The 21,723-nt window shown below is 42.9% G+C and overlaps 1 long non-coding RNA gene across 1 annotated transcript in view; it reads right to left on the bottom strand.

Moving 5' to 3' along the window:
• Window positions 1-1,855: 1,855 nt before the first annotated feature.
• LOC141574185 (uncharacterized) overlaps window positions 1,856-21,723 on the bottom strand; it is a 46,292-nt gene continuing 26,424 nt past the window's right edge. Inside the window, exons 2-3 of the long non-coding RNA XR_012500911.1 lie at window positions 19,232-19,453; window positions 1,856-18,646 (exon numbers count right to left, since the gene is read on the bottom strand). This is a non-coding gene — a long non-coding RNA (uncharacterized LOC141574185). The remainder of the gene's footprint in view (window positions 18,647-19,231; window positions 19,454-21,723) is intronic.

Here is a 21,723-nt window from a genome sequence, read left to right as displayed (position 1 = left end):
GGAAATTACAAAAAAAAAAAAAAATACACACACACACACACACACACACACACACACAGCCATTGAAATTATGCCCATCCTCTTTGAAGTCTCCCTTCTCCTCCTTTATCTAATGGAAATCTGAGTTTTCCCTATCTACTATGGAAATCTGAATCTTCCCTAGGACGCTGTTTGCCCTGCAGCCATCCCTAGTGTTGGCTGTTGTTTCTCCCACAGCTCTCCCACCTCTGAGCTTGCAGATTTGTTCGAGCATTTTCCTTGCTTCCCACTGCCACTCTTTCTCCCTCTTCCCCAGATTTTACCACCCCACTGCCTTTTGTGGTTGGTGTTTTGTACTGATTCACAAATTACTCTTCATTTAAAAATTATTTTAGCTCCTACTTCACTGATACTCTCTCCAATTGTACTCCTGTCTTAATTTGTGGCATATCAATATCCAAGCAGGCAATCCTTCCTGTATCCTCACCTCTCAGTGGTTCATTTCTTATGATTTCATTGCATGAATAGAGTATCATTTGTTTATGCATTCATCTGCCAATGGCCCTTTGAGTGGTTTCCAGTTTTGTGCCTATTGTAAACAAAGTTGCTATGAACATTCATGTGGGTCTTTTTAGCCAGATACAGTGATAAACAGATTCAGAGGTAACCAGCATATTCCAGCTGGTCCTTGATCTCCTTTGCTCTGCTTCTAGCTCTTCTTAAGAGCTAGCCCTGCTGACCAGCAGCAGCCCCCAGATCCACTGCAAATGCTTGCTGGTGGATTCACAGGAGTGATAGCTACATAAAGGTAGCAGCTTCCCACAGATCTGTCCACAAACTCCCTCCTTATGATCCCATTTCAACATCTGGCCATGCTTAGCTTCTCAAGCATTCCACACTCATCTACCTATACCAGTGTGCAGAACAACTGGTCGTGACTATTTCTCTCATCCACTAACTCCACATTTTAGACCCTTCCTTGACCAACTTCTCCCAAATCATTAAGATCTAAATCCCATAATTAATCCTCTATTCTGCAACACTTAGTGGCTTTGCTTTCCTGACCAATATATACCTCCCTCCCAAAATTGAAATGAACTTTATTTCTTTGGTGTTCATTTTTTCCCCTCCTTCTTCTTTTTTAAAAATGAGAATTTTTTTAGCAGCTTTATTTGTGATAGCCTCAAGTCGAAAATAACTCAAGTATTCCATCAATAGTAGGAAGGGCAAATAACATGGATTTTATTCATAGAATGAGATGTTACATAGCAACAAAAAGAATCACCAGTACCCTGCACAACCAGGGTGAGTCTACCAAATGCCAAGTGAAAGCAGCCAAACAACAAAGGGATCATACTGCATAATTCTACCTATATGAGCTTCAAAGTAGAGAAAAGTGGACTATGGTGACAGACGTTGGGACAGCATGTCTTTGGAATACCCTTGGAAGAGGGCTACAGTCTGGGAAGGGACATGAAGATTTTTTTCCAGTGATAGAAATGCTCAATATTGTGGTCTGGGTGATGTTTACAAGCATATATACATATGTTAAATTTTTAGCAAGCTGTTCAGTTATGATTAGTGTAATTTACCTTTGTATATATGTATGGAGAGAGAGAGGAGCGTAGTCTCCTAGAATTTTGTCTGGACTCGAGTCTTGTTTGGACTTTTTTTCTTAATTTGTAATTTGAAATAATTACAGATTCACAGGAAGTTGCAATAGACAAGTACAGAGAGGTCTTGTGCATCTGTTACACAGTTTCCCTCAGTAGTTGCATCTTACGGTTTTCATAATCACACTCCTCATCATCGTTTGGTTGACTACCAGTAGATTTGGAACCATGGTGTCATTTCTTATCAAAAATGTCCAGAAAAGCTTGTTTCATCATTTATTGATAAGGATTAACATTTTAAAAAATACAGATTTTTGCTTCTTAATTTAGTTAATAACCTATAAGTTAAATAACAGACGATTAAAAATTAAAATAATTATAAAAATAATGAATTATAAAAATAAACACTTACATTTTCTCAGATTTTTACACACCTTTGTGTTACCCATGACAAACATACTTTAAAATGTCACGTGTTGTTGTGTGGCCCTGCTGTGCAGGCCTGGTCCTTGGCTCCCTCCACAAGTGTCTTAAGTCTGACGACTCCTGACTGGTCTAGACCGTGTTCACTGAGATGCATCCACACAGAATGTAGCAGCAAAGTCAAATTGCCAAAAAGTTTCTAAGCATTTACTCAATTTGTCTACTAGTAACAAAGAATATGCAGACCAGAGCTGGCCGGTGGACATACCTAGAACATTGTTAGTTCTGGTGGCAGAGGGGGAAAAGGCTCTTGATGAGTTGTGTAAAGTTAATTAAATGCATGGCTGAAGTGACAGGCAAAGCTGTGGTCACTGTTCTGGCTCCAAGCTCTGTCTGTTTTTGGAACTTGTTTACTTGTTTGTTGTTTGTTTGTTTGGGGGGGCAGGTTTATTTATTTATTTAAATGGAGATACTGGGGATTGAACCCAGGACCTGCACAATACCACTGAGCCGTACCCGCCCCTGGAGCTTTCTGTTGAGTGTGGCCATTTTTAAATACTCTTTTTATGTTTGTCCACCATATCTATGTGTCTGTATTTGGAGTGGGGTCTGCATTAATTCAGAAGTCAAACTGCCTGAGCTCTAACACAGGGCAAGTTACTCTACCCCTCTGGTCTCTGTTTCCTCACCTTAAAAATGGGAGAAAAAAAGAAACTTGTGGTAAAGATTAAATGTGTAAAGCATTTGGAACGGTGCACAGAGCATAAGCATCATTGGATAAATTTTTTATTATTAGTATGTTATCAGAAGTACCTCCCTTCAGTGATGCCCTGTAAGCTAAGTCGAACCCCTGGAAAATTATTACCCCAGTGGTAAAATTTTAAAGTCTAATTTGAAGAAAAAAGCTGAGAACGTCTCTTCTGTTCCTGATTGGCTTTTGCCTTTTCCAGGAATCCCTGAATGCCACTGATTTAATGGGGTGGATGGGGGGCTCTTCTCAAATGTTTATCTTTGCATATGAGTATTAGAATCAGTTTTTCAAATTCCCCAGAAAATCTATGGAAATTGGATTGGGATTGCAGTGAATTCATAGATTAATGTGGGGAGAATTGAAATATTTGAAACAATTTTATAATTGATGATTTGGCAAAAGTTGCTTATAAAAATTATGTGAAAATGATGCCTTTTGGGGAGAGGGAGAAATTTTTAAATGTCTTTAATATTTATTGGCTCCGTTGTGTTTAAAAAACTTTTTTTGTGCTGTCCAGCATCTGAAGTACCTCCCTGTTGGGAAATTCCCTACTGCAAGAATCTTAGCCAAAGGCAGGACCTGTATTCCATTGTTAAGAGTTGAAACCATGAAACATACACTTTCCTCTGCCATCTAGCGTCTAGGACCTGGGACTATGTTCTTGGCTCAGCTCACGGGACCCTCCTGCCCAAGATTTTAAGCCTGGAGCAAATTAGCCAAGAATCAAGGACATTATAGAGATTTTTTTTTTTTTTTTTTTTTTTTTTTGTGAGGGGCAGTGGTATGAGAAGTAACATCAAATGTTTAGGAACAACATTTGGAAAGGCATCACGGTCCTTTCCAACGATGGCATGACTTGTCTGTGGATCCTTTTTTTGTTTAAAATTCATTGCTGCATTCAATGAGTTAATATTTTCTTTTAGCTATTTACTGGTATGTTTATAAGAGACTGGCTGGTAATTCATTCCTTGCACTATCCTTTTTTCAGTTTTTGTAACAAGGCAAAATTATTTTCTGTTGCTTGAACATAGGGACAATGATTAACATAATTTTCTCTCCAAGTCTTCTTTTTCACATTGAATACATTTTAGTATTTCATATTTTTCTAGAAAATTATCCCATTTCATATGTTTTCAACTTTATTGGCACAGAATATTCTTTGCTCATAGAATACTGTGTTCCTCTCTAGTGTATCTGTGGTTATGATTTTATTTTCTGCCCTAATATTGCTTATTTATACTTTTTAAAAAATCAGTGTGGCCAGAGGTCCATTTCTTTTATTGGTTTTTTCAAAGAACAAGCTTTGGGTTCTATCAACTCTCTTGTTTGTCTTCTATTCTGTGAATTTCTTGTGTGGAGTGGATCCTTCATGTTGTCACTGTACCATAACTCCCAGACCTTTTTTGGTATCTATTGATGAACAAAGGGATTAGCAGGTTTCTGGCTTCTAAAGCCAGGCAGGAAGCCCAGTCTCAGCTCTGGGCCCTGCACAGGGTCCACTGCTTTAACGTTCAGCTCTTTAGGGGCATTAAAAGCTCAGCTCTGAAACCACTAACCCAGCCTGTCTCTCTGCAGGCTGCATGGATTTAATCCCTGCATAGCTCTGTGGCTATGAGTTACCACTTCACATTTAGCTCTTGGAGATATTCTTTTCTTATGCATGAGCATGAGTATGTGTTTTAAATGTTTTTCAAAAGACATTTTGTCCATTTCTATGTATTTAAAGTATACCAGAATTCTGTTTTTTTCTGTCATCTAAACTAGAAGTCACCAGTTGGTACATATATGTATGTTGCTAATACTCCAAGCTCTCAGCTTTGCTCTCATTTTTCAGATTACCCCCAGACAGAGGTGGCCCTGTCAGAGAGAGGGAGTGCCTCTGAGCAGTGCCTCCTTCGACCCTGAGGTAGGACCGCGGAGATCCGCTCTGGGAGGAGACAGGGTTTCTGCATGGAGGACTGTCCTTGATGACTGCGTGAACGGCATGATTCAAGAGTGGTTGCCACAGAGAGGGTTAATATAGTGGGAGTGTCCCCACCCTCTGTGTTCCCTTCTCCTGCTCTGGTCTTGCTTTGACTCAATGTCTCCCCTCGCCTACATCAAGGAGAGTCTTGTCTTGACTTGCTGATTTCTGGGCCTTTGGGATTCAACATGGAGAAAATGGGTATGGATGACAGGGCAGGGGCGGAGGGACGAAAGGAAAAGAGAATAAGGCTTCAACAAAGAGGGGAGCGTCGAGATTCTGAAGCACTGTCAGAATGTGAACCAATAAGATCCCTGAGATGACAAGGATGCTGTGGGATATGACTCAGAATCCTTTATTGATCTTTGAAAATATAATTAATGACTAGAGTTACTTTTTAACTATTTCTGGTTTTCAGACTTTTTTCTTCAAATGTGCTTAATGTTTAATTAGCAGTACGAGCCCCCGCTTATATCCTGGTTACAACTGGATAACTGCCCCTTTTATTTGCCCGGATCATTGATTCTTATTGTGACTAGCTAAGTTTATTCTCATTCTCACCCACGGGGAGCAGCCCAGTATTTAAAAGCATTTTAAACAAATATGGCCACTTGGTAGAAATGAGCCCCCACCTAGGAGAAGAACACTTGGTTCTGTTCCCAGCCATGCACCAATTGGTTGTGTGACCATAAGCAAGTCACTTCACCTCTCTGAACTGCATCTTCATCATCTGAAAAGGTGAACCTTTTGAACTAGATCAGTGGTCCTCAACCATGGGAGGTTCAACTCCCATGTGAGATATTTGGGGAAATGTGGAGCATTTTTCATTATCACAGTGATTGTGGAGACACTGTTGATACTTGGAGGGCAGGGGACTGGAATGCAAAATATCTACCATGCTTGGAATGATCCCATCTGGTGAAAATTTGCCTCACAGGATGCCTCTGTGCTAGATGCTCCTCTTATCTCTTAAGACTCTGGGTCATTTGTTCATTTCTCTTCATTTCTGCTTTCCTACTGTTTGCAATCCACTGGCCTCCCTTTGAGGCATCAGAACTGCTAAAAATTCAATTTCAGGGGCCCCCACATAAGACCTGAGTCAGCATCAAGATCTCCAGGTGACTCGCACGTAGTCTAAAATTTGCTTTACTTGTTTGTCCATCTCACTCAGCCACAAAATGACAATGATATAAAATTTTTCTTATAAATCTTATAAAATCATTTATAAGGTTTAAAAAATAATGTTGTCACTATTCTTGGCATTTGAGTTCTTTGCATAAATTATTTCACTAACCCTCACAGAAACCTAATAAAAGAAGTTTCCTTTCCACATTTGACAGGTTAAGGAAAAGGCTTCCTTATTATTACAAGCTAGCAAATGCAAGGGCTAGGACTTGAGCCCAGATTTGCTTGACCCCAAAGCCTGAACTCGCCCCACTGTATTATATAGCTTCCTGTTGCTCTCTGTCTTTGTGATACTGGCTATCAAATGGAAACACCAAAAAAAAAAAAAAAAAAAATAGGGAAGGGGGCCTGGCTGCTATTTGCGACCATGCTCTGTTCACACAAATGGTGTACATCTAAAATACATGTGGCAGATGTCTGATCTGATTTATTGTTCACAAAGAAAGATCCAGTGAATAAAACAATAAGTATGATCCCATTTTCTAGATACATTCCAAAATGTTATAGTCGGAGGCAGACCGAATATATTTTTTAAATGTAATTGCATTACACAGTGTGGTAGAGGTGGCTGGCTAACTCTTCCTTAGCTTAGAGTTTGGACACAGCTGCCCAACCAGCCTCCTTTGCATCCCCCTCAGGACGTATGGCTAATTCTCACCAATGGGATGTGAACAGAAGTGCTGTGTCACTTCTGGGTGGGGTTTTAAGCTGTGCCTGTTTTCTGCTCCCCTCTGCCATTTGTCAGCCAGCTGCAGGGGACTCCAATGAAACAGGGGCTACTGGACCCACAACTTGGAAGGAGCCCAGGTCCCTGAATGACCACATGGAGGAACAGCCATTGACTGAACAAGAACACCTGCCCTGAACTGTCACGTGAGCAAGAGGAAAGCTTCTGTTGTGCTGTGTGGTGCAAATTTGGGGTTTGTTATGGCATCCTGTCTAATAAGAGTAAATAGTGCTACTCTGTCTAATACAAGTTATACCAACTGATCAACAATTACAATTTTTATCTTCTTCTTTTTATACATGTGTGATTTAAAAAAATAGTATTTGTGAGCTTTGGAGCTCTAGTTATGGCAGTGAGCATCCTCACTGGTTTTTTAACTATGAAAACTCACATCATCTAAAAGATTCTACAGGGATCCACAGAAGGAGTAGAAAACTGACAAGCTGACTAGTTGTCTCCCTCACTTCCTTTCACATGGACTCTGACCATATATAGAAGGTCATCTAAACATCCCTGAGTTATTACTACAGCAAAGGGACAGAGAGGTGTCAAAGATTCAGGACCAGCTACCAAAACGTTTGCTTGTCCTTGAGTTGAGTGTCATTTGATACACAATAAGTATGTGTAAACATGGGACAACAGTTTGCAAAGTGCTCTTAAGGGCATAAAGGAGAATGGATAAGAGATTTGCCTATCCTTTATCGTGATACCTTGTATAAATAAAGGAAGCTGAATTTAAAACCTAGTTGACTACAAAGAATCAGTTTTTTTTTTTTAAAGCTGGACAGTGCCTTGGATTTAATTTCTAGCCAGTCATGCTGCATACTCTTAATGAACTGCAGTAACATGAACCAAAGGCAATAAAAAGCAAAGTTGACTTAACCATGAGGCTTGATAAGAACCCTGAAGAGTACACACTGTTGCAGGAGGGTTTTAATAGGTTTAAGATTACATCAAACATTTAAAAGAAGATGAAGGAAAGTTTTGTAATTGCTTGAAGTAACAGAGACATCAAGACAGTTTAACTGTTCAGAATGAGAATTAATGCACACATATGAAAATTTCGTGAGTTTAGCTCTAAACAGAAGAGACTGTATTCATGGACAATATCAAGGTACAATGGCAATGACATTTGGATCCTCATAGTCCCATGATTGCTGTATTCTCCCCCTTAGTATCTGTACGAGGATGGCAACAGACCTTTGTGGACAGAGGCTTGATTTTAAATGGATCCTTCACACTGCCTGGCTCTGTCTCCATCAAACCAAAACAGATAGATAAGGAAAATAAAGCTTTAAAAGTGCCAAATGATGCCAAGGTTTCTGACGTTTTCAAATAGCTAAGTGTTTGTACAGATATTTCCAAATTTGTAGATGTAGCTGTTGGCAGTTTATTTGACAAAATTCAGATAAGGGCTGGGACTTTTTATTTTTAGCACAATTATTTTTAGCACAAGGCTTCTATCAATGTTTAGTAATGGATGAGAGAGTAACTGCTTCAAATTCTTGACCCCAGGATGAGCCTGGGTATTCAGGGAGGCATTTGGAAAGACGCTTATCCCTCCAGACTTCTTGGGTACCACTGCCCCTTATTGAAACCTAGTAAGTCCTCTAAACATTCCTGAGTTATTCTAGAGAGGTGAAGGCATGTCAAAGATGTTGGGAACCTGGCAAAATGACCTAGTGGGCAGCCGAGCGCTTGGCAGCAGGAGATGCTCAATAAGCACACGAGGAAATGTGGCCATCAGAAGAGAAGGTTCCCAGCATCCCTGTATCACAGCTGCCCACTTAATGGCACCTGGAGCCACAGCTTGGTAGAGATTTCCTCTGCTCCCATCGAAAACCAGCTCTCCTCTCTGCACTGTTCACAGAGCCTGTTCACACTTGTCGACTGAAGATGTTCCAACAGTTCCCCTCTCTCCTATGTCAGAAAGTTTTCTCTCTTCAGTACCCTTCCCATAACCAAGTGCATGTGCCGTTATTTAAAACACACACGTGCACACACACAGCACCTTCTTTTGATTATACTTCCTCAGTTAGTCCTGCCACATTTATTTTAGAGTAAAACTCCTCAAAGGTATGTCTGTACTCACTGTCTCCAAGTCTCCTCTCATCTTTTCTTTGTCTTTCTTTCTTTCTTTTTTTCATTAACCTATAATCAGTTACAATATGTCAATTCCTGGTGCACAGCATAATGTCCCAGTCATGCATATACATGCATATATTCACTTTCATATTCTCACTTTTTCTTAAACCTACTCTCATCAGGCTTTTTGTTCTACCCACTCCAGCACATCTGCCTCATCCAGCGAGGCTGCTGAATCCACACGAACCCATCAGTTCTCCATCCTCGTTTTAATTTGGTCTCTTCGTAGCCTTTGACCCACTGACTCACTCCTTCTTCCTTAATCATTTCTCTTGGCCTCCAGGATGTCAGACTCTCTTAGTTTGCTCCCTCCCTTGATGCTGGCTCTCCTTATTCTCCTTTGCTGTTTTTTCTTCTTTTTCCAATCTTTTAAAGTAGGAATGCCAACAGGCTCCAGTCATTGACCCTTTTTTCTATGCAGACACGTTTTCTTGGAGATTTTCTTTAATCTCGTAGCTTTAGAATCACCATGCACATACCCACGACTCCAGAAGTTGTATCTTCACCTTAGCCCTGTCCCCCGAACTCAGATGTTCATCCATCTAACTGCTGTCTCAATATCTCCACTTGGATGTCTGACTGACTCCGCAAACTTGGCACTTCCCAGACTCCACACCTGGTCTTCTGTCTCCATGAAAGGCACCTCCATCCTTGCAGGTGCTCAGGTCAAAGGCCATGGAATAAATAAAGCCTTGGCTCCTAGTCCTCTCACACTCCACATCCAGTTCACACCCACGGGAGATCCTCCTGCTGACAACTTCACAACAGGTCCAGAATCTGACCAGGCTGGGCCGCCTTCATCCCTTCCACCCTGCTGGGAGCCACCAGAACCTCTCACTGTACAGGCCCCTCAACAGACTCCCTGTTTCTATCCTTGCCCCTTATAGTCTATTCCTGCAGGGCAGCCAGAGTGATTTTTACAAAACAGAAGCCACATCATCCATCCTTTTCTCTCCTGCTTAGAAGCCTGCCCTCACTCCATGCAGAGGAAGAGGCCCTGTCAGGCTCCACATGATCTGCACCACCCCCATCTTTCTTCTGTCACCCCGCCCCCCTTGCGCCCTTGGCTCCCACCACACTGCCCCCTTGCCTGCCTCAGGGTGGGGAGGGGGGGCTCCAGCACTCTCCTGCTTCGAGCCATTCTCCTGTTATCTGCTTGTCTGTGCTCTCACCCCCTCCAAGTCCCAGCTCAACTGTCACCTTCTCACTGGCGCCTGCTCTGATTACCCTTCTTAAAATTCCAACCTGAGCACCCAGATTCCTGAAAATCCTTCCTCTGCTCTGCTTGGTCTTTTCCCATAGCACACACATTGCCTTCTAACATGCTGTACAGTTCCTCCTCTGTTATGTATGGTCTGGCTCCCTCCTCCTCCCCGCAAGGATGTGCACACCCGTGTGGGCCAGGGTCTGCATCTCTTGGGCTCACGGATGTACCTCAAGTGCTGAGGACAGGGTGGGGCACTGGGTGGGCGCTCCATAAGGATTTGTTGAGAGAATTGAATCGGTAAGTGGAAGAATCTGGTTGTAAGATGGTGGTGGGCCATTCGCAGGCCCCAGGACTTTATCTCATTTAATCCTCGAAACAGCCACATGACATCAATGCATTTATTTCCCCCATTGTTCAGATCAGAAGCCTGAGGCCCAGAACATTTCTGCCCTCTGCCAGAGACCGTGTGACTGGAGGGTGGCGGAGCTGAGGTTTGAGCCCGGCCTGCAGGTTCAGCTTCCCCAGTCTCCTTCTCCGTTCCTGGGGGGAGTATTAATTGGTGCAGCTTTTCTGGAGGGTAAGTCAGCCTTACGTGTAAACAGCTTTTCACACATGTTCATTCCCTTCATTTTGTTTTAGAGGACTAATGACAGACACGCACAAGACCGAACTACACCACTGTTTGTAATGAGGAACAAGCAAACAAAAAAAATCAGGGAGGAACCCGACTGGTGCATAGGAGGGAACTGATTTCTTAAAAAATCATGGTATTTTCACACAATGGAAAACTCCGTAGCCAGCAATTATGATGCTATAGAAGCATGTATAATGACATGGAAAAACCTTCCCAGTGTATGTTAAGTAGGAACAACAAAGACAACAAACCAGATACAACACTGTATACCCATCATGATTCCCCAGTTTGGAAAAATTCCATTATTTATGCACACACACGCACACACACACACACAAATAACTGGAAGGACTACACCAAAATGTTAATAATAGTTCTCCCGAATGGTCTGATTTTGGGTGATTTCTATTTTCTCTGTAAATTTCTGTGTAACTTTTGATAACAAGAAACAGTTATTTTTAAAAGGAATCTCTGCCTCAACATAAAAATATGCTTTTCTATTTATATGACACATTAAGAAATGTTATGAAAAAAGTAAGCATACCTGAGTAGCTGAAATGAAAGACTAGACCCCTGTGAAACACCCGAGTTCTAAGAAGGTAGTGTTAAACTGTAGTTCATATAACTAAGACTGAAATAGTTCCATTGTATTGCAATATCCTTATCTAGAGAAATCGTACTCAACCATTTCATTTAAGCACACTGGGTTTTCAAAGTTTCAGTAAGGTTTAGTTTTTCTCTTCCTTTCTTTTGGAGATATTCCCCCAAAGACAGTACATTCTATTTCTCTTTGGATCACTTGTGTCTCTTAATTGGAGAGAAGTATCTCATTTCCACAGCAAAGTACCTTGATAAGTTGTTGCAAGAACATTGCAAATAAAACATTGAGACTGTATCAAGAAATTGCTATATTAAGGTGCATTCCTAAGCAATTACTTACATATACATTTTCTCTTTTTAACTCCATTCCGGGAGAATAATCTTCTTTAAAGCTCATTTTGGAAAATGTCACTTGTGGGTTTTTTTCCTTTTATTTTTCTTTTTCTGATCACAAGCCATTTTAGAGCTGTCAGAAACCTACACAGTGCAAGCAGCACCGTGGGGTTTCTCAGCATCAAAAATGAGGAGAATGCCAGGATGATCAGTTAACTTACTAAACGAAGGAAAAGGACATATTTAGATGTGCTCACAGAACAACCTGACAAGGTTAATGTTCCTAGATTAATGGTCATGCAACTGGAAGTGACTTTTAAAATATATAATTCCTGAAGCCCAGATAGAATCATCACATTCTTGTGGGTTTAAAATGTTTGAAAGGATTGGAATGAATTTATTAAAAGAGAGGTTGGAAAGAGAGTGGACGAGCTGACAGGAGGGGTCACACTGGAGGGGAACACCCACTACAGATGAGCATGCACACACACACACACACACTCACACACACCCAACTGTTCACACGGCCCCCACGGCAAACTGGCTTCACTTTTGAGAACTTGAATATGAGCTAAATGCCTGCTCCAAAGGGTGTGTTCAGCACAGATCAAGGTAGCCCAAGAGAAGGGTTCCAGTACTGATGAAAGAACAGATGTGCCATCAACCCCGAAATGGACGGCAGTGGCTTCAGACCTGAACCCCATGTCTGGAATATAGGCTGGAACATAAATGAAAGGAGAGGGGCACTGTTGGCCAGAGTATCACAGGGCTAGAAATGGCGGTAAGAGAAGAAAAGTCATTAACATGTGAGAACCAATTGTCCAGTGGTTTTCAGCAAATGCCTGGTCAGGGTGGAGCCTGGTGGCCGCTCACCTCCCCCGCTGGCTCCACTCACACGCTCTCAGCACAGTCTCACCTCCTCCGTCCTCCAGCAGCGGAAACGCCTTCCTAGGAGGCCCCTCTCCCCGGGGAGCAGTGGGGAGCATTGGGCCAGGCCACCAGCTTTTCCAGTCCCTCTCGGAGCCCCTGCCTGCAGCCCACGCAGTCGGGCACACGGGTGTCAGCAAACGCGTTTTCACTCAGGAGGAAAGGAGGCCATCCTAGCTCACTCAGCTAACAAGCAGCGGCATCAGGATTTAAAACCAGCTCTGCTTCTCTCCAAAACTCAGATGCTTTCAATCATCCCATAACGCCACATCAGCGTTCCAGTCCTAATGGTAAATCTTTAACAAATGGTGGCAAGGACTTCTGACAGAAGCTAGTTTTAGGAATGCTGGTTTTTAAGGTTTTTTTTTTTTTTTTACTTTCTCTCCTTCTCTCCATCCATCTTTTTCCTCCTTCTAGTCTTCTCTCTCCCTTTATTTTCTCTTTTTTCTAATCTTAAGGGAAGGCTTTTAGCCCCCACCTCATAATACCCAGCCTTTCATCTCTAATATGGACAGTTGGAGTTTTCTGCGTTGCATGTCAAGTGCGGCTTCCAAGCCAGTCCCCGACCCCGCCCCTCTATCCAGCCTGGTGCCCAACCCATCCTTCCCAGAAGCTGGGTGCCAGGCCTGTGTTCTTTCACATCTATTAGGCACTGTTGGAGAGTCCGGAACAGCATCCTCCTAGGAAGGAAGACCCGCCACCCAGGCTGCCCCCACTATTCCAGCCATCCCCTTTTTGGATCTTTCTCACTTGCAAAGGACTGGAGTCCCAGCATTTTTATTTTTCCTCCCTCTGTAAGGAGGAAAAAGAGAAGGTTCATTTGGGTGGATGTCAGACGCAGACCCTTCCACGTGAGGATTCCCAGAAAAGCAATTGAAAACTGAACACAGGCTTTAACTTTTTTCAGTTTCAAGCCTTATGTTTTCCAAAAGAAGAAAACGTTCTCCACTATAATAATTATTGGGATAAAAGATGGGAATGAAGGTCATAACAAGCTGTGGTGAATAAACGTGAGTGGGAGTAAGAACAATCTGGTTCACACAGGGGCCTGGGCTCTGCAGACAGGGTGGGGGTCAGGGCCGGACACAGGGGGCCTGGTGTGGGCCTGCCTCTGTTCTTCTCTGGACGCTTATATGAGGCTGCCTTTTGCTCCGAAATCTTCTGGAATTTAGGGAGAAACATGATAGAATAAATGAGCTGACCCATAAAATAGGGGTGCTCAGTTTCAGGGAAGTTCACCCAGCTGTCCTTACCAGTGGTGCCAGGAGTTCTGTTTATAAGCATATTAAGAGGATCAGACTAGCGGATCGAAAGGGTGTAGTTATAAAGCAGGTGTGTGTGTGTGTTGAAACCTGTATTCTATTTCAGACACATTCAAGTGTGTTTGAATCAGAGACATGAGACTTGGATCATGGGTTGCTTCCTCCAGGAAGCCTTCCCTGACTGTTCCTGGCACGGTCTCCAGGGTGGGTCAGGCCTTCCTCCTGTGTAGGCAGCAACCACTCAGCACACCCAGCAGCACATTTACCTGGTGTACTTCTCCACCAGCCATGAACTTCTTGAGGACCAGGGATGTGTTTTTTAGTCTTTACAATACCAGCACCTAGTCTAGGACCCAGCACATAATAGGCCTTCAAGACCTGTGTGCTTGGAAGAGAGGCATCTTAAGACTTGAGGTGGTTGGAGGCGGGGTAATTAGTGGTTTACATTCAAGGGCTATCGAGCCAGACTTCTTGGGACACATAACACTGTTATTCCGTAGTAACTGTGAACTCTTAGACCTCAATTTCCTCATCTTTAAAATGGAGGTATGATTGGCACCTGCCTCTTTGGACTGTTGCGTGTTGAATGAGGTAATTATTTAAAGAGCTTAGCCCAGAGTCGGCCGCTTAGCTTAGTGGGCAGTCCATAAACAACAGCTAATCTTACTATATTATTAGGTAGAGGGAGCCTTTCAGAAAGAGAACAAATGAACTGTAGTTCTGTCCCTACTTTGTCTCTAATCCAGGTTTTAGGGACTGACTCATCCTAAATCCTGCTTCTTTCTGTGTGGCATGTGAACATGTCCAGCTTTCCTGGAAACTACATCCTAGTCACTCATCTCAGCCATCTGAGCTCTGTGAACAAGGCTTGTGACTGCTCACAGCTCAGGGAGCAAGTCAGTTTAATGCTGGCATTTCCAAGGAAGCTGATGATAATTCTAAAGCTAATTCTGTTCACTTAAGGACACTGGCCATTATCCCATTTCTGTGCACTTAAGGACCTCTTTGCTGGTTGCTGTGTTACAAGATGAACGTCAGAAAGATGGAGTGTTGTTTGCTTCCTTGGTGCTTCCAAATCTCTAAATATTTCACAGATTTGGAATTTCTCAAAATTAACACCCTCCCTAAAAATGATTACTCACTCCCTACCCCCTGCTAAGCCCTTTCATTATTATGACCCCACCAGTTTAAAGAACACTTTTATGTGATGGGCAGGCTAGCCTCCCTTTTGTAGATGAGGAATCAAAGACCCAGAGAAGTTAAGGTCATCCTGAGAACAGTAGTTGGGGGGAGGGCACTGTAGAACTCAGGACTGTTGACAAAGAAACCAGTGTCTGTTCTTTAACACGTTTTGGCAATGTTAGAAATATTCCCTTCCTTAAGACCTTTCAGTACTCTAGCAGAAACTGCTGTTTATCCATTCTCCCTTTCTTCCTTAGTAATAAAACACCCAATTTTTAACTAGGCACACGGGCAACTAAGACTCCATTCCCCAGCCTCTCCAGCAGATAGATATAGCTACGTGATTAAGTTCTGGCAATGAGAGTAAGTGGAAATGATGTGCATCTGGGAAAGAACAAAACATGTTTTTCCCTCCTCCTTTCTGCTGACTGCCATGAGGATGTGATAGCTGGAAATCAAGCAGCCATTCTGAACCATGAGGTAGAGGTAAACTGTGTTCTGAGGACGGCAGATGGAAGATAGAAGGTGCTAGTCCCTGATACTGTGGACAGGCATCCTAGCTTCTGATGGATTATGAAAACCTCAGTTCATGTGGGGAAGAGACACATTTCTGCCTTGTTTAATGGATTATTATTTGGGGTTTCTGTCACTTGCAGACAAACCTAACCTAAACAAAACAAGTGATTTTCTACTGCACTGAGAACAAAATCCCAGATACTCACCGAGTGCTGCCAGACCCTGCATGGCCTGGCCCTGGCTTAGTTTTTCAGCATTGTCTTGCATCAAACTCCTTTTTGCTCCCTACATTTTAACCCACTCTCCTTTCTCATATGCTGTTCCTTATGCATGGAATGCATTCACCTGGATAACTTCTGCTCCCCACTGGGGTCTCAGTCTACATGCCCTATTTTCAGAGAGGCATTCCTTGACCAAGCTCCTTTTATACTTTTCCTTTCCCTTTGTTCTTTTGTTTTCTAGCACCTAGCTTTTCAGTGTGGAAATATATATTTTATTGCATGGTTATTTGCTTAATGTCTGTCTTAACTACTAGATGTTAGCTCTAAGGACTGGGGGACCCTCAACCCAGTACACCCTGGCCGTACACAGAGCCCACTTGTGGCAGACTGTCGTTAGCTACAGCATTTCCCATCCCACATATGCTTCTGCAGTGTGATTTTTCGCTCTCCCATCAAGAAGTAGAATCTATGTCTCCACCTCCTCCAATCTGGCTAGGCCCCGTGACAGCTTTCACTCATAGAATACGACAGAAGTGACACTCTACCTGTTCTAGGGGTGGCCCTTAACTGGGCTGGCAGCTTCTGCTTTCCCCCTTTAAAAGTCATCTGTCACATAAGAAGGGCAGGTACCCTGAAGCCACCAAGCTCAAGCCATTGGAGAAGGCCTGGAGAGTGAAACACTATGGGGGCAGAGAAGGACAGCCCACAGGTACCGAGGCCCCTGCTACATGAGGGAGCCGTCCCGTCGTCCAGCCCAGGGGAGCCTTTGGATAACTGCAGGCCCAGCTTCCATCTGATGGCAAGCACATGAGACTCAAAGCAGGGACCCCCGAGCTGAGCCCAGCCAAAGGACAACTCTGTAAGAATAAATAGTTATGTAAAGCCACTGTGTTTTGGGGTGGTTTGTTATACAGCAAGATAATGTGAACATGGGCAAAGAGTAGCCATTCATCAAATGGCTGATGGATAGGTTTTATTCTTTTTGTCCTTTGATTGTGGGAAGCTAAAAATCCACAGCAACCCTGAGACAGACCTGGAACTGGCATGTGTCCTAGGGTGGAGCTCCGGCCCTGGGCTACAACATCCTAACTGAAGGCCTGCGGTTTAATCCTCATGAGATGAATGCAAGGAGAAGATGCCTTCTCCACACACATGGGAGAAAAGACTGGGAGGTATCAGCTGGCTGTGCTTGGCCTCCTTGCTTACGGTGGCACATGCCACTTTAAACCATCATAAACACAGCTAAACTATCTGAACAATGAGTGAGGTGGGCAGGAAGTGAGGAAGTTCAGGAGATGCAAACCGGTGGTGGTGAGACACCATGTGGACAATGGTCACAGCTTTCTCTGGGCAGTAGGGTTATGGGCCATTGTAAATATTCTTTTCCCTTTTGCTCATCTGCATTTTCTAGATATCCTCCAAAGCACGTCTTACCGTTTTACTAAAAATAAGAAATGAATTTTTATTTAAAGTCTTCAGTTGTGCTGTGAACTTGGCAGAAAGTGAAAATAACCAAACCAAACTGAGATAAGACAAAACCACCAAGCAAAACCCAGGCTCCAAACCTGCATTCTCAGCAGCCAATCTTAAAGGCTGTTTTTTAGGAAAAAAAAGAAATAAGCATATCCCAGTGTAGCTTAGAAAGGCCAAGTGACAGTGAGCATTGGAATGAGGTGCCAAGGGGATGGCAGGAGTCTGGAAACCAGGGGCAGAGCTGCAGAGCATGCCCCGTCTTTATTTTTCAGTGGAATGTTGGTTTGCTCAGCCTGAGCCATCAGTGCTCCATCTAGCAGGATCCTGGACTCGCCAAACCCCCTGATTTATAATTATCCAGCATTCAGTTGCTCTTTGGAAACTATTTTGGTCATTATGCTCAATGCTGTGATTAATTATACCTTAATAAAAGGCCAAGATATATTCTCTGGAAATGTAAACTTTTCTGATTGGGGGGGAGTACTTTTCAGCTCAGCCAGCTCAGGGGCCACGTAACGCTGAGTCACCAGTGCAGAACCACTGCTTTAAAGCGGGCAGCTGACGATTTGGAAATCTGATGAGAAAAAAAAAAAATTAAAACTAGAAAAACTAGCTTGGGAAGTGAGTAACTGCCTTTTCAATAGCATCCCCCAGGATTCTCCTAAGGGCAGGTTCAAGACTGTGTAATCTCATTTTATTCAACATTATTTATTGACTCCTGCCTGGTGGCCTCAAGCTATTTGGGCCACTGGCTCCCTGTAACATATGGTGTTCATTTATTCATTCATTCACTCATTCTGTAAGAATTGTGAGCACAGGCAGCACTGGGGCCCCAGACAGATGGGCGAAACCATCTTGGACCTTCCAGCCCAGTTGAACTGTCAGCTGAATGCAGCTGCCAGAGTGAACTAGCCAAGGCCACGTGAGCCCTGCCCAAATTCCTGACCCACAGAAACATGAACGATAGTAAACAGTTGTTGTGTTAAACCACTAAGCTTTGGGTTGTTATGCAGCAATACACAACCGATAAACTCTATCTGAACCCTCTCTCTCCCCCTGAGGAGTGTAAGAAGTCAAGACAGAGCCTTTTACTTTGACTCCCAAATCTGCAAAAGACCTGGGAGGCCTGGGTTGACCTGCTCTGACTCCATTTGTCTTCATATACCCAGTAAAGGAGCTCTAGCTGCCTTAAAAGCTGCTCCTCTGACACCAAAATGTTATCAATGGATTTCTTTGGATGATGTAGTTATAGGTAATTTTCTGCCTTTTTCAACTTTTCTAGACTTAGCTAAAATTGCTTCAATAATGAGGAAAGATACGGCAGGGCTCTCTTCCATTGTGGCAGCCATACCCAATCCTTTTCTTCCTTCCTGTAGGGTCTTAAAGAGCCAGATACTCATCTTCCTAGTCTTCCTTGCAGCTGGAGGTGACAAAGCAAAAATGTATCATCCAATAAGATACAAAATCAAGTCTGATGAAGGGCTTTTGGGCAAGAGTTTCCCTTTCTGGAACAAAGAAAAGAAAAAAAGAGTTACACAGGAGAATTTACTCTTGCTCTCCTCCTTCTGCTTCCTGCCTTTGGATATGGTTACTTAAGAATGGGATGTCTGGAGCTCCTGCAGCAATCTTGTAACCCTGAGGCAATAAGTCTACAGTTTAAAAAAAAAAAAAAAAAAAGGTTTTCTTAAAAAAATAAAAAGAAACAGAAGGATGGAAAACATTTGGCTTCTTGATGTCTTGATACCACCATAAGTTGTTAGATAACCCTGAGATTTTTTTCAACCTCTTAACTCCTTGTTAACTAACTGACAAATGCACTTAGGGCTTAAAACACTGTAAGATTTTTTTTATTACTTGCAGCTGAAAGCATTCCTAGCTGATACAATAATCCTGTGAGTATTTAACATTCCTTTTCTAGTACTGATTTTTTTCCCATGTAGCTAAATCCAATTCCTCCTATTTGTAAGTTAATCCTTTTCCTCTTATTTTGTCTCAATGGAGACAGCAACTTGCTGGTTACCCATCTTTGCATTGTTAAACCTGTTAGGTATAAAACAGCTCTTGTCAAGGGTTAAATGTTAGTTACTCACAATCCAGTTTATGAGGTCTGTTTGCCTATCTTCAGCTGTGGTGCTGACAAAGTCATTACTCTGCAAAACTCCTGATGGCTTTGGCAGATGTGGGTAGGTGGCATGTGTCCTGCTGCTTTTCCTCTCAGCCTCACCAGGCTGGACAGCATCATTCCCTCACCAGCCACAACACCCGACTCAGGAAGGCACACTCAGGAAGGCACTGAGAAGGTCTGCACAATTCTACCAGAAGCAAAGATACAGGAAAACTCAGGTCAATCTCAGCCACAGTGACCTACACTAATTTTCTGTTTTTCCTTCAACTTTGTATTATGGCAATTTGAAACATATACAAAAAAAGACAAAAGAGTATTACAAACCCCCAGGTACCTAGCACTCAGCTTCAACAGTTACTGATTCATGAACATTCTTTTTTATACTATACATCTACCCACTTAACTACTTCCTATGTTATTTTGGAGCAAATACCAGACATATCACTTCATCTATATATGTCAGTATGCAGTTCTAAAAGCCAATGAGTCATTTAAAAATATAACCACCATATCATTAGTACACGTAAAGATAATTCCTTAATACCATCAAATATTCAGTCAGTGTTCAAATTTCCACCGCTTATCTTAAGATTGGTTGTATTATATACCATTGCTTTTAGTTGACACAAAAGTAGCACATATTTATTGAAGGACTTTGGGGAAGCATGAGAAAGCACATAGAAGACAATTTAGACTCACCTACAAGCCCCAGAGCTGATGCCAAGGCCTATGGTGCCCTGTGTGATTAGGAAAAGATGTCACTTCCAAGACGTCAGTCACTGCTGTTCTGTCAAGCAGACACCTGTGGGCCGTGCATGGACTGGCCATTGTGTGTTCACAGCCCTGAGTATTTCATCAGTGTTTGTTTACATTTTGGAGTATAGCTTTCCAGATTTTTATGGATACATACCTAATTTTTGCATAACTGTTTTCATATTATACATTCTGTTTTTGTAAGCAGCTTTTTTTTCACTTAATAGCAGACCATAAACATTTCCCCGTGTCATTAAATTTGCTCCCAAAGCATGACTTTCTGTGGCTGCATTGGGGTGCACTGTATGGCTGTACCATAGTGGGTTTAAGCAGTGGCCAATTGTTTAGACCTATTGCCTTTGGAGTCACTGCCTGTCTTTGGTAGCTAAAACACAGGCAAGAACGTTATGTGCTTCTCAGGAGGAACATTAAAACACACAGGGAAATTTCTGCATACACATTGCATGATTGAGGTTTTAAATTGGTTCCACCCACTGGTTTTGGAAGAAAGCAAAGATATGGTTCCACTTACTTCGACTCACGCCTGTGGGGCAGGGAGAACCATCTCTTGGCATGTTTAGATTCCTAGCAATTTTGCAGTAAACAAGAAGCTTCGGTGAAGAGTAGTGAGGCAAGAAAATAGAGCATGTCTATTAGGACAGCCACTCCCAAAGTTATGCAACCGGGAGATTCGGGGTTTGGGAAACCAACCTCAGCTAGTGGACTCAAGGGTTCTCTTGGACCAAAATTGCCAAGTTCTAGGGCCTGAACACAGCCACCCCTGGATGCAAACCCCCAACTAAGAAACATCACAGACTCAGGAGTTGGCCAATGGATTCTTGGAAATTTGCCAGCTCATAATCTTCATCTCTTGAGAATTAGGGTAAACATTAAGATGAATTGCAAAGCATCATTTGCCCAAACGGCCCACAGTCAGCCCACGCCTGAGCCACAGCATTTTCTATGGCAGCTCTTACCTTCCTGACTGAGTCCACTAAACTAAAGGACTCACTTTAGTGAAGTCATTGGGACAGAGTGGGGTCAGAGGGCAGATGGAAACAAGGAACTCCCAATCCCAGAAGCCACTCCTATGGGTCATGCAATTTGGTAGGTGCCTTGAAATCCCTCAGATGGGAAGGCTGCTTAAATGCAAATGATCAGAATTATGTTGGGCAGCCAAAAGAAGGGTTAGGAGGAAAACTCTTCCAATTTTACATCAACTTATAAACTTTAAAAATTGATAAGGAGCCCATATCACTGGGCTTGCTGAAGGCGTTTCTCAGGATAGGAGGAGGCACAGAGTGTCAGGTCCTGCTAAGAGGAGACTTGTACACTAAATGTGACCTGGGTGATGTGCAGGAGCCATCACTCATCACTTCCAAGGAGCTGCATTTTCACCCAGAATTTCACCCGCCTCTCATATCATAAATGCTGTCAGATGGTGTATTAGTTTCCTAAGGCAGCTGTAACCAAGTACCACAGGCTGGATGACTTAAAACAACAAAGAGTATCCTCTCACAGTTCTGGAGGTTAGAAGTTTGAAATCCAGGTGCTGGCAGGGCCATGATCCCTCCAAGCCCCTAGGGGAGGACACTTCCTTGTCTCTTCCAGCTTTGGTGGCTTCATGCAGGTGTCCTTGGGTTGTGGCTGTGTAACTCTAACCCCTCATCTTTACATGGATTAGGCTCCACCCTAATGACTTCA

The sequence above is a fragment of the Camelus bactrianus genome, chromosome 2, assembly GCF_048773025.1.
Source record: "Camelus bactrianus isolate YW-2024 breed Bactrian camel chromosome 2, ASM4877302v1, whole genome shotgun sequence".
In the NCBI taxonomy this organism is placed as follows: domain Eukaryota; kingdom Metazoa; phylum Chordata; class Mammalia; order Artiodactyla; family Camelidae; genus Camelus; species Camelus bactrianus.
Note: the sequence above shows the minus strand (reverse complement) of the source record. Positions and strands in the feature narration are given on the sequence as shown.